This window comes from Balaenoptera borealis, assembly GCF_965194805.1.
Source record: "Balaenoptera borealis genome assembly, chromosome: 9".
NCBI classification, from domain to species: Eukaryota; Metazoa; Chordata; class Mammalia; order Artiodactyla; family Balaenopteridae; genus Balaenoptera; species Balaenoptera borealis.
Window position 1 is genome coordinate 69352647 of NC_138873.1, and position 12014 is coordinate 69364660.

Sequence of the window (12014 nt, forward strand, 5' to 3'; positions counted from 1 at the left end):
TAGAGTCTGGATTACGGCAAATTACCTTCTCCTGGGAACTCAGGACCATTGTTCCTTCTTAATTCAGGAAAAAGTGTGTTTGGGTGAAAATCTTCTACCCTTCCTGATTTCCACAAAGAAAAAAAAATCAAACAAGTTCTCTCTATTGAATTAAGTGTGGTTAAAATAGTGGATGGGTAGAAATTATTATGACTATACAGAGCCACACTAAAATAACCAGCAAGATAAGAAAAGGGAGAAAGAAAAGGGGCAAAAAAGAGTAAACTAAAGAGATTCCAAGTAAGTCATTCTCATTTTTTAGGATCTTGGCCTGAGGCTTTTCTGTGAATTTTAGATAAAGATATTCAGCCTCTGCAGAAATCTCTAATAAAACAACCAACCCAACAATAATGCATTTTCCTGCTGCGGTAGAAGACTGCGGTTCAATTTTCCAGCATTCATGATCTGTATTTCCGTGCAAGAAAGAGGGCCAAGCAAAAAGGATTTTTCCATAAGGCAATTAAGGTATAACATGGATTAGGAGGAAAATAAAATGACTCTTTATCTTCTTCTATGTAAATATTTTTCCTAATATACCAGCTGCTGGAAGCCTCTGGCAGAATATGATGGCAAGAACATAACTTCTGTGAAGCAATTTTCTTAATTCTTGAGAAATTCAGTCAAAAGTGGGACAGCTCTTGAGTTATCTAAGACATTATCTCAACTCAAACCACTGCTTTGCCCTACTTTTACCAACCTGCCCCAGAAATCTCCATTTATCAGTTTTTCTGTTTGGTGAGATGAATTCTTTTTGCTTCCTCCTTGAGTCTGAAATCTAATCAGTTAACGAGTAACCTTTCCACTTCCAAATCTGGGAGTCATCTTGGATTTCCTCACCCTCTCAGCTTCATACCGGCCAGCCCCAGTGATCCTACACACACACACACACATTCACAGTGACTAAAATATGCAGTTGAGTGTGACTCTCCCTGTGGACAGTGCCTTTTTCCCTCCTCTACACCCACTCAAATTCCAGACCTTTAAGGCCGAACTCAAATTCATCTTCTCCAGGCAACTTTACTGGATGAGACCTACTCAAGGCACTTAACACTGAAGTACCAAGGTCAAACCCTGTGCAAACAAATTCCAGGTCTTTGGTTGTGATGGACTTTGGTTCTTTTAACATTGCTTAAAATAGCATGGCTCTTTAGTATTTGGTTCTTGGTTCTCCCAGACCCAAGTCCTACTTCCACCCGCACCTGCTCTACCCGCACCCTACCCACGACCCCCCTACACATGCACACACACATGCACACAACAGACTATCAAAAGCAGGAATCTGTTTGATTATTTTGTACCCTTTGTCCCTTGCCTTTCCCCCCATCCTTCCTGGATCATCAAAAACTACAGTCTTTTTAGTACTATAGTTATTAAACACATAAATATTCGTTCACCATTTTTTTGATAGCCAGACACAAAGGCCACGGAAACTAAACTGCCATTTAAATACCTGACCCAGGAGGCACCCAAAATGTCAACACCAGTGGTTTTCTTGAGGGTTGTCTTTGGGGGTGGGAGCTGGAGCAGAAAGAGTTTTAATTAATCTGTATATGAGATGACACAGTGTCTTCACAAAACTCTGCTTGATTCTTCCCATCCCTCAAGACCAGACTGTGACAATCCCAGCTCTCTGACTCATCAGCCTGGAGACATATCCTTTCTCCGGGCTGTCCCTCCATTCCAGGCCCGTTTCTTCTCTGCAAACGCCACAGAGGTAATGGCTGGAATGCTTTAGAGATCCCAGTCATAGCATTTATCCCACTGTCATGTGATCCATTAAGGTTGCCAGATTTAGCGGATTAAAGTACAGAATGTCAGTGAAGTTTAAATTTCAGATAAATACGAAGTCATTTTTTAGTATAAGCGTGTCCCAAATTTTCTATGAGAATACTTCTACTTTAAAATTGATTTGTTGTATATCTGAAATTCAAATTTACCTGAGCATCCTGTGTTTTATCTGGCAACCCTACCCAAAATAAACTGGGACCATCTCTGGTGCCACCCACCTCACCCCGTGCTGTGTACCCAGTTGGCACCTCATAAATGTTTTTTGGATGGATACACACTGAAAGGTAAACTTTCACATTAGTGTAAATGAACAGGACTCTATGGGGCCTTTTCAGGACAGACCCCTCCCCCATACCCTCTGCTATAGCTCCTCTCTGAAGTACCCAGATAATAGTATCTCATGCATATTTCCTGAATTTTTCAAATGCTAAAAACCACCACCAAGTGGAAGAAATTAACTACTTGATGATCATGAGCCCCCAGACCTTCGGGCACCTCAGGATAAGGTTAACTGCCCTGTTACCTCACCATCAACCAATCAGAGAATTGTGCATGAGCTAATCACATATCCTGTGACCACCCCCCCCTCCCTGACGTGGCCTTTAAAAATGCTTTGCTGAAGAAACCCTTCAGGGCGTCTGGGGTTTTGGGGGGGCGTGAGCCACGGTTCTCCTTGCATGGCCCTGCAATAAACCTTTCTCTGTTCCAAACACCGACGTTTCAGTATTGTTCGGCCTCACTGTGCGTCGGGCACATGAACTTGAGTTTGGTAAGAATAGGGAGGACAAAAATGATAAATGTTCATCTTTTAGCCCAAACAACATGGCTAGATCATGTAAAAAGAAGGAAGATATTGTTCAGAAAGAGTTAATGAGAACAACTTCACGTTAAATAGCATACACAAGTGATTCGCTCAAACAGCCTTATAAAAACCATAACCAATGGTCAAGTTCAGAGGCAAGACCACTGTCAGGAGTGCAGTTGCCCACACAGGTCACTTTCCAAAAAACAAAGCTTCACGTCTGCATTTCCCCCAAGGCTGCCTTATCTTCCTGCAACCCCAAAACGTATCCTACAAGTCATATTTCTCAAAAAAGAGATAAGAAACAAGAAAATCTACCACCATGGAGTTAGAAAGAGATAAGAAAAATAAGCTGTCTAGATTCCAGCTTAGCAATGGAGAAAGGAATTAAGGACCCGATATGTTTCATAGGTGGAAAGATGAATACAGAGGATAAAAGAAAATAGGAAAGTTTCTTTAGGGCTGAAGTAAAACAGACAGTAAAATATTCAAGGCTACAGAGAAGATCAGCAAAGCACTTCTCCATTCTGACAATACATTTTTATAGAATTGCAGATCAAAGGTTCCTTCACGAGGACTTCTTTATTAATTCTTCATATCCCCAAACCCTGTTAGTAAACCTGTCCCCCTAACAATGCATCTTTTGTATTGTTGCTCAACAAAACTACTCTTAAAATCCAAATGCTATATGCAAATAGGCTGGAAAGAAATAGGCTTTGGAAAGCAGAAAGAATGAACCTATACAACTCACGGCTCAGAACATCATTAAAACATTGCTTACTTCCCTTAAAAAAAAAAGTTGTATTACACATATCTAGAAAGGAAAACCAGCTCACATGAGAAAGAGTGTGGCTTGTATACTAGCTCTGCCCCTTAGTAGCTTTGAATTCTTGAACAAGTTATTTTGCCTCTCTGGCCTTGTCTTTTTTTTTTTAAATGAAATATAGTTGATTTACAATGTTGCATTAGTTTCAGGTGTACAGCAAAGTGATTGAGTTATACATATTTTTTTTTCAGATTCTTTTCCCTTATAGGTTATTACAAGATAACCTTGTAATGAACCACATTACATGAACCACACCCTTCCATGAAAATCTGGTGAAAATTTCGGATTCTTCTGAACTTCAGGGAGTAAGAACCTCACCAAGTACAAGAGAGAGCATTGCTGGAGTCTAGGATCCTCCTGACAGAAATAATTTTGGGGGTGGTAAGGACAATTCTGGAGGTGGTGAGGGCAGGTTCAAGAGAGAAAAGGCACCTGCTGTGGATGATAAGGACCCAAGAGAAGAAATCAAACACTTCTCCCCTGGCAGCTGGAAGTCAATTATCAAGGCTGACGATGGATGAGAATTTGAAATATTGTTTACAAAAATTAAAGAAGAAATACCTCTGGAGTTCAGGTCTTTTCAAATCAATGTATTTTGTTTCTTTGAAACCAAATGCTTCAGAATCTCAAAAATGGCATACCCAATTTACCCCTCAGATGTGCTCACACAGGTGCACAAAAATGTTTAGACACGGAAATTCATTACAGTATTTTTCCTAAAAGCAAAGAATTAGAAAGGACCCAAATGTCCACCAATTGGAAACTAGTTAAAGTACTGTTCATCTGGTACAGCAAAATCCTCTGCAGTGACGAAAAAGAGTAAAGTAGATGTATGTGTGCTGATCTAGACAAATTCTAGAGTTCACGATGGTACCTGTGTACAAATTAAGGAAAGGGTTCCTCTTCCTGGCAGCCCCAGGCTCCTGCCAGAGAACACAGTTTATTGAATCTCCACCCCCCCACTCTCCGCTTAGCAAAGTGCCTTGTACACAATTATATATGGTAGCTCTTTCAAGATGTATTAAGGGGAGAAATGGAAGGTGGGTGTAATTTGATAACATGAGTGTGTTTCAAACAGCATAGACATAAATGCTGAGTATATACTTTTATGCATAAAATACTTCTGCAAGAACACTTAAGAAATTGGTAACAATTGTTGCCTCTGGGGAGAAGAAATGAGCGCTGTGGGTAGAGTATGATGTTTCACTGTATTTTTCTCTGGTACCTTTTTTTTTTTTTACCATATGCATGTAACTTTCTCAATTGGAAAAAAAAAAGAGGAAAGTTCTATTCTTTTTTAATGGCATGCCCAGAGACTGTGAGGCACAGGGTCATGGCCGCTGCTGCTACGCTACCCGTCTTCCCACACATCTGGACCCCTTAGCAGCCTATATGTGGTGTCCTGGTCTAGTTCAGCCTATGTGGCTGCCATTTATCTGTGTGCAGTGCAGATTTTTAAAGTATATTTTTGGTTTTATACGTTCCTCAGCTATGATAACTCTTCAAATCATTTGCACTAAGTGCGTCTCATTTTAGCCCAATACCCAGCCTGATCCAAGCCAACCATAAACTCTTTTGTCACTTCTGCCAACCGAGGTGGGAAAATAACACACCTACAGCAATGTGTGCAGCAGCCTGAAAATTCCTGCAACAGTAGGTTTCGGGGTAGAGTTTATAGGCTGTATTTGGCATCCTGTTTCCACACATAGGATAAACTACTCGGAAGGATGCTGAGAAAAGCCATGATCCCAAGAGCTCTGGTTAAGAACTAGATCTGGATCATTTACTGGCAGTGTGATCCTGGACCAGTTCCATACACACTCTTAGCCTCAGTTTTCTCATCTGAACATTGGGAATAATCATACTTCCTGTAGAGGATTAGTGTGATAGTTAAGTAAGACAATGTATGTGCCTCACATAGTTACCACCCAATAAATAAACGTTTGTTGTTGTGACCACTGTCTTGTAGTAAAGTGGTTGTTGTCTGGTTAGAAGATGAGACTGAAATTATTACAATGATAAGTAACAATAAACCCATTATCATCTGAACAATTAATCTGCACTTATCAAATGTGATCTTATCCAGTACATTACCTTCAATAAGTACAATAATATTTGCTGTTTGAGCCTGAAAGTAAGGCACATTGAAATACTAAGCCATGTCCTTTATGTTGTTGCTTAGATTTCATTTTTGTTTAATGATATACACTACCATTATTAGAGATTGGCAGAATGGGAAAAAAAAACAGACAAAAATAAAGCACTCATCATTTATAATCCTGCTCCAGAGAACCACTGTTGACATTTTAGCATATTTCCTTCCAGTCTTTTTTCCATGCATTGTAAAAGCTGAGATCATGTGAAATATGTTATTCTCTATCCTTTTTCCTATTTAGGCTTTTATCAAAACATTTCCTAATATTATCGGAAACCCTCCATAAATATCTTCATTTAAATGGGTGGTTAATATTCCATTACAGTTATCATTTCTTTGACAAATACCCATTGAGAGCCTATTGTGTGTTAGGCACTGTTGAGACCACTGGAGCTACAGTAGTGAACAAAACAGATGGGTCCCTGTTCACATGAAGTTGCTGTGCTCTGCTAAGGATTGTGGTGCAAATTAGAGTGACTTGAGGAGAAAACGGGAGGGTAGAAAAGTGCAGGCAGTGCCTATAGACAACTCTTTCAACTAGTTTAGCTGTAAAGTGGCAGTAGCTGGAGGGAGAGGTGGGACGGATGCTGTATCGTATTTTTCTTTTTTTTTTAAAGGCTCAGCTGATACTAACTATGAGAAATGCAATCAGAGCAGGGACCCTGGCTGGTAAGTGAATACCAAAGTTGGCTTTCACCCTGAAAGTTTCTGCTAAACCCTGGAGCATCTGAGCTTCTGCAGTGAGCTAGGGACCCACCTAAGGTGGGCAATCTGATTGAAGACCCCTCACATAATGTTGGAACCCCAGAGGGCCACACCTTCAGTGCACACATAGATGAGTGAGAAATAAACCCCATTCTACAGAAAGTGGCGGGAAGGATCACGTCTCTCTGGATCTTGGTGCTGAGTGGATAGTTAAGTGTTCATAGCCCTAAGCCAGTCCTCACATGGCTTGCAGTACAGATTCCTGCTAGCCGTGCAGTCTGAAAAGCTTCAAACAGAGGCTGCAATTCCTAGGGTGCCTGGGCTGGTAGTCCCAACTTCAACCTTCATCTCAAAGGATTCTCACAGTTTCAGAAAAATCTGCCGCTCTCAGGCAAAAGTCACAAAACACACAAAGAGGTACCACAAGACACAAAGGCCATGTAGCTCTTGAAAGGGAATTGCCTTCACTCTGCACTTTCTGTCCTTGGATAACCAAGAGATTCTCTTAAATGCTGCAATAAAGTTTTCTTTTAGTTGATCGAATTTTACACTTTGTTCTTTAAAAAAAAAAAAAATCACAACTCCCTTGTTACCAGTTTTTGTCCCTGAACAGAGGGCTGACCTCATGGATTTTAAGGACAGCAGTCGGGAGGGCTCTGCTGCCTCTCCTGCCATTATGTTTGCTGTTCCTGCATTGGTCTCTAAACCGCATCCTGCAGCCTCACCCCTTTGTCATCGCCAAGCGCCAAGGATCGCATGCATCTCTCTTTGGTATCTATTTGAATGACATACTGGATGAACAAGAGAGGCTTACTGTGTCCAAGTGGGACTGGATTGCAGAAGAAATGTGTTAGAAAAACTCTTGTAGGAAATCTAGCTTATGCTAATCAAACACAATTTGGACGATAGTAAATGCCTGGGAATTAAGCAAAGTGAAACCAAAGAAGCAAAGGGATGGCCACCTAATTCCCCACAAGGGTTGAACACAAGAAATAGTCTTATCATTTTAGACACAATAGGAAATAATCCACAGCCGAGCCTGGTCTATGCAGATAAATCTTTCCCAGAAAGGTTAAAACAACTGTTAACCAGCTTTTGAAAACGTAGTAGGGGGGCTTCCCTGGTGGCACAGTGGTTAAGAATCCACCTGCCAATGCAGAGGACACGGGTTCAACCCCTGGTCCGGGAAGATCCCACGTGCCGCAGAGCAACAAAGTCCGTGCGCCACAACTACTGAGCCTGTGCTCTAGAGCCCGCAAGCCACAACTACTGAGCCTGCGTGCCACAACTACTGAAGCCCATGCACCTAGAGTCCATGCTCCGCAACAAGAGAAGCCACTGCAATGAGAAGCCTGCGCACCGCAACAAAGAGTAGCCCCCACTCGCCACAACTAGAGAAAGCGGGGCGCAGCAACGAAGACCCAATGCAGCCAAAAATAAAATTAATTAATTAAATTTTTTAAAAAAACGTACTAGGGCACTATTACGCAAGACTGCATTTTGTAAACCTGTGCTCTTCTTCCGGGAATGATCACACTGTTTCAAATCCCCAGGCCTAGAGATGGGGATAAAAATGTCTTGGGTTCTCCAGAGAACTCTACATTGGCTGGCTGCCAGCTGCTGCTAAGACTGCTTTTTTTGAAATTCTCAGCAGTGCTTTTGTTTGTAGTCCCACTAAACAAGCAAACCACCTGGTTGTTGACAAAACTCTGATGGCAAGACAGAAGGGAGTGGCAGGGAGACAGAAAGCAACGCAACTCCTGACCTTCCTCTTGGTCTGAATTAACTGTCTTTGGTTAATACAATTAATCACGGGGAAAGAAGATACGCTGGGGAGCTAAAGCCTTTGCCTTCTGCTTCTCCTCTTTACTCTGTGAGCCACTATTTTGAGACTAACTGGACTTTTATCTGGGACACCCAGTTATGTGACCCTTCTTTGCTCTGCAGTGAGCAAACCTAGGCACCATGATTTCCTGCTGAAGGTCAGGTACACAGCGATATCTGAAAACAGTTCATCATCAGGCATTAAGGAAGGTAGAAGAGCCTTCTGTTTCCTCCTTCCTGGTTTGGAAAGCCACTTTTGATTTCAGATTAAGTGGCAATTTAGGGTCCAGGAGTAGTGGTTCTGTCAAAACAGTAGATTAGGTATTCATCAGTTGCAGATGAGCTTGGGCAAAATTGATGTGATCTGTACTACACGGAAGCATTTGGGATACTGGGGCATTTAGGCTACAAAGGAGTTATGTATTTCAGTTGATATCTCAGCAAAAGACTTTTTCTTCTCCCTTCTCAACTTGCTTCATTTGAAAAGACCTAGCTTTCTCTAGATTTGAGAAACCAGCCCTCCTTAAAGGATCTTATTTGCAGTACCATGATTCCTGATCTTGTTTCTAGAACTCTAAAAGAAGAGGAAATATATCTGTCTGTAAACTCATAAATGTATTTACACACACACACAAATATACACAAAGAAAAGATAAGAAAAGGTGTACTTTTAAAGGAATGTTGCTTGGAGTTTAGCCTTGGTAACCTCTGATTCCGCCAGCTAGCCCACTAATTTAAATCACCAAGTATTTATTAAATATGTATATGTTCAAGGCATTATGCTGTACCAATTGAGACAAATGTCAACCAAAGGGAGGGATCTAAAACCAGTTGAATTTCATGAATTTCATCACTGATGAGCTCAAACCAAAACATCGTCATTTTTTTAAATTCGTGAATTCTGACTTAGTCGAATAGAAGGCTTCCTATGTAATCCTTATCAGAGAATATGCTTAATGCCCCTGTTCATCACTAATAAGCTACTCCTGCTGGAAAACAGAATGTCATTTTTCTCACCGTTATCATCAACAACAACAAACTCCTACAGATGCAAGGCATCATAGTGGCAAAATCCAAATATACAAGAGGGGCTGGGGGAGGGTCTGAATAAGGAGGGGCAGCACAAGGGCTTCCTTGCGGTGTTGGCCTTGCTCTGTATCCTGCCTGTCACAGGGGGTACAAGAATCTATGCATCCCCCAATATGACCAAGTTTTGTGTCAACAGTGAGATAGATGAGGGAAAGATCTGTCTCATCTTAGAAACTTAAAGAAGAATTATCAAAGTAGTCCATTAAAAATATTGATATGACAGTGACTTATCAACATTCAACCACCCTCATGAACAAAGTCTCCCATTTAGCTTACCATGGAAAACTTTCTTTTTGGATTCTCATTTAAAAATTTATACTAGACATTAAATACAAAATAGAATATGATTCAGAGAGATTTATTGTACATCCTGGTTACATGTGAGAAATTCAATATTTATTTATTCACTAATTCTTACTGTGAATAAAGAGTTTCATGAATAAAAAAAGAATCTATGTTTATGTACAAACTCATAGAACTGTAACCAATAAAAAGTGAAATGTACAATATGTAATATCTTTGAATGTTTATTTTTAATGCATAAGAGGAATGCAGAGGCAGATTTACCATGCAGCTGATGAAGCTTAAGCTTCAGGGTCCCTGTCTAGTACAGCCCCTTCCAAGGCTTCGTACCTGTTTTGTACTCTTTTTCATTAAGAGGGATTCACCCTTTGGAGGTAATCTAAAGTAATTAGATTTATTTCCATAAGTCAAATATCAGGAAATGTAAATAGCAGTATGAGGCAGCAATGCTGAATGCTAGGAATTCAGAAGAAGAGTGATGACTGTGGACTGGGGAGCGAGGAGGGATGTGGGTTGGGTCTTTGTAATAGAGTCTGACTCCATCTTTGATGTATGACAGCTGAGAGCTTACAAGCCCCATCACTCCCAGATCCCTTCTGCCCCACATCTGGGCAAGCTGATAAGAAAGTTGGGTGCTCACTCCTTTGGTGCTGGCAGTAAGTTGAAACCACACAAGCCCTGGCCCACGTGGGATCCCTTATCCTATCCCAACCCCACTCCCTAATCACAGTAAAAGCAGAGCCAGTCTTGCTCTCCATAGAAAGTTCCAGTGTGTGAGTAATAAACCTTTACATACCCTCTCGGTGCATGCATGACATCATCAGTCTTGACATCCAAACCGTATTTCGGGTGGGAACCAAATATTGGATGATGGGTCCATCCTGTTCTGCTTCTACAAGATGACAAAAAACAGTCTTGAAAATCTATGTAATTTAGATGCACAAAGAAGAAAAGAAGGGCATTTCAGGGACATAAAATTGCTTACATGGAGGTGGAAACGTGAAAACTGTGATTGCAAGATAGTGTAATTGAAACCAAAAGTTTTCATAGATGAGTCAGAAGGGTGGTGATAACACTGGAGTGGCAGGGAGGGCTCATTGAACAGGTTAAGAAACATGGATTTTATTTTTGTACATCAAGAAACTACCAAAGGGGGGGAGGAGCTTCAAGATGGCGGAAGAGTAAGATGCGGAAATCACCTTCCTCCCCACAAATACATCAGAACTACATCTACATATGGAACAACTCCTACAGAACACCTACTGAACGCTGGCAGAAGACCTCAGACCTCCCCAAAGGCAAGAAACTCCCCACGTACCTGGGTAGGGCAAAAGAAAAAAGAAAACACAGAGACAAAAGAATAGGGACGGGACCGCACCAGTGGGAGGGAGCTGTGAAGGAGGAAAGGTTTCCACACACTAGGAAGCCCCTTTGCGGGCAGAGACTGCGGGTGGTGGAGGAGGGGAAGCTTCGGAGCCACGGAGGAGAGCGCAGCCACAGGGGTGCGGAGGGCAAAGCGGAGAGATTCCCGCACAGAGGCTCGGCGCCGAGCAGCACTCACCAGCCCGAGAGGCTTGTCTGCTCAGCCGCCGGAGCGGGCGGGGCTGGGAGCTGAGGCTCGGGCTTCGGTCGGATCGCAGGGAGAGGACTGGGGCTGGCGGCGTGAACACAGCCTGAAGGGGTTAGCGCGCCACAGCTAGCCAGGAGGGAGTCCGGGAAAAAGTCTGCAGCTGCCGAAGAGGCAAGAGACTTTTTCTTGCCTCTTTGTTTCCTGGTGCGCGAGGAGAGGGACTAAGAGCGCTGCTTAAAGGAGCTTCAGAGACAGGCGCGAGCCGCGGCGATCAGCGCCGACCCCAGAGACGGGCAGGAGACGCTAAGGCTGCTGCTGCCGCCACCAAGAAGCCTGTGTGCGAGCACAGGTCACTCTCCACACCGCCCCTCCCGGGAGCCTGTGCAGCCCGCCACTGCCAGGCTCCCGTGATCCACGGACAACTTCCCTGGGAGAGCGCACAGCGCGCCTCACGCTGGGGCAACGTCACGCCGGCGCAACGTCACGCCGGCCTCTGCCGCCTGCAGGCTCACCCCGCCTCCGTACCCCTCCCTCCCCCTGGCCTGAGTGAGCCAGAGCCCCCGAATCAGTTGCTCCTTTAACCCCGTCCTGTCTGAGCGAAGAACAGACGCCCTCAGGCGACCGACAGGCAGAGGCGGGTCCAAATCCAAAGCTGAACCCCGGGAGCTGTGCAAACAAAGAAGAGAAAGGGAAATCTCTCCCAGCAGCCTCAGGAGCAGTGGATTAAATCTCCACAGTCAACTTGATGTACCTGCATCTGTGGAATACCTGAATAGACAACGAATCATCCCAAATTGAGGAGGTGGACTTTGGGAGCAACGATATATATATATTTTCCCCTTTTTCTCTTTTTGTGAATGTGTGTGTGTATGCTTCTGTGTGTGATTTTGTCTGTATAGCTTTGCTTTTACCA

General features: G+C 42.9%; 1 protein-coding gene across 4 annotated transcripts in view; it reads right to left on the reverse strand.

Annotated features, from left to right (window-relative positions):
• SPACA1 (sperm acrosome associated 1) overlaps positions 1–11268 on the reverse strand; it is a 203611-nt gene extending 192343 nt beyond the window's left edge. For 3 of the 4 annotated variants that reach the window (XM_082405998.1, XM_082406004.1, XM_082405997.1), the window contains exon 1: positions 10328–10911. The gene's annotated coding sequence lies outside the window, so the exon portion shown is untranslated. Of the gene's footprint in view, positions 1–10327; positions 10912–11092 lie in introns of those variants that run through there. The other variant, XM_082406000.1, reaches the window with a different exon arrangement.
• Between the last annotated feature and the right edge of the window lie 746 nt (positions 11269–12014).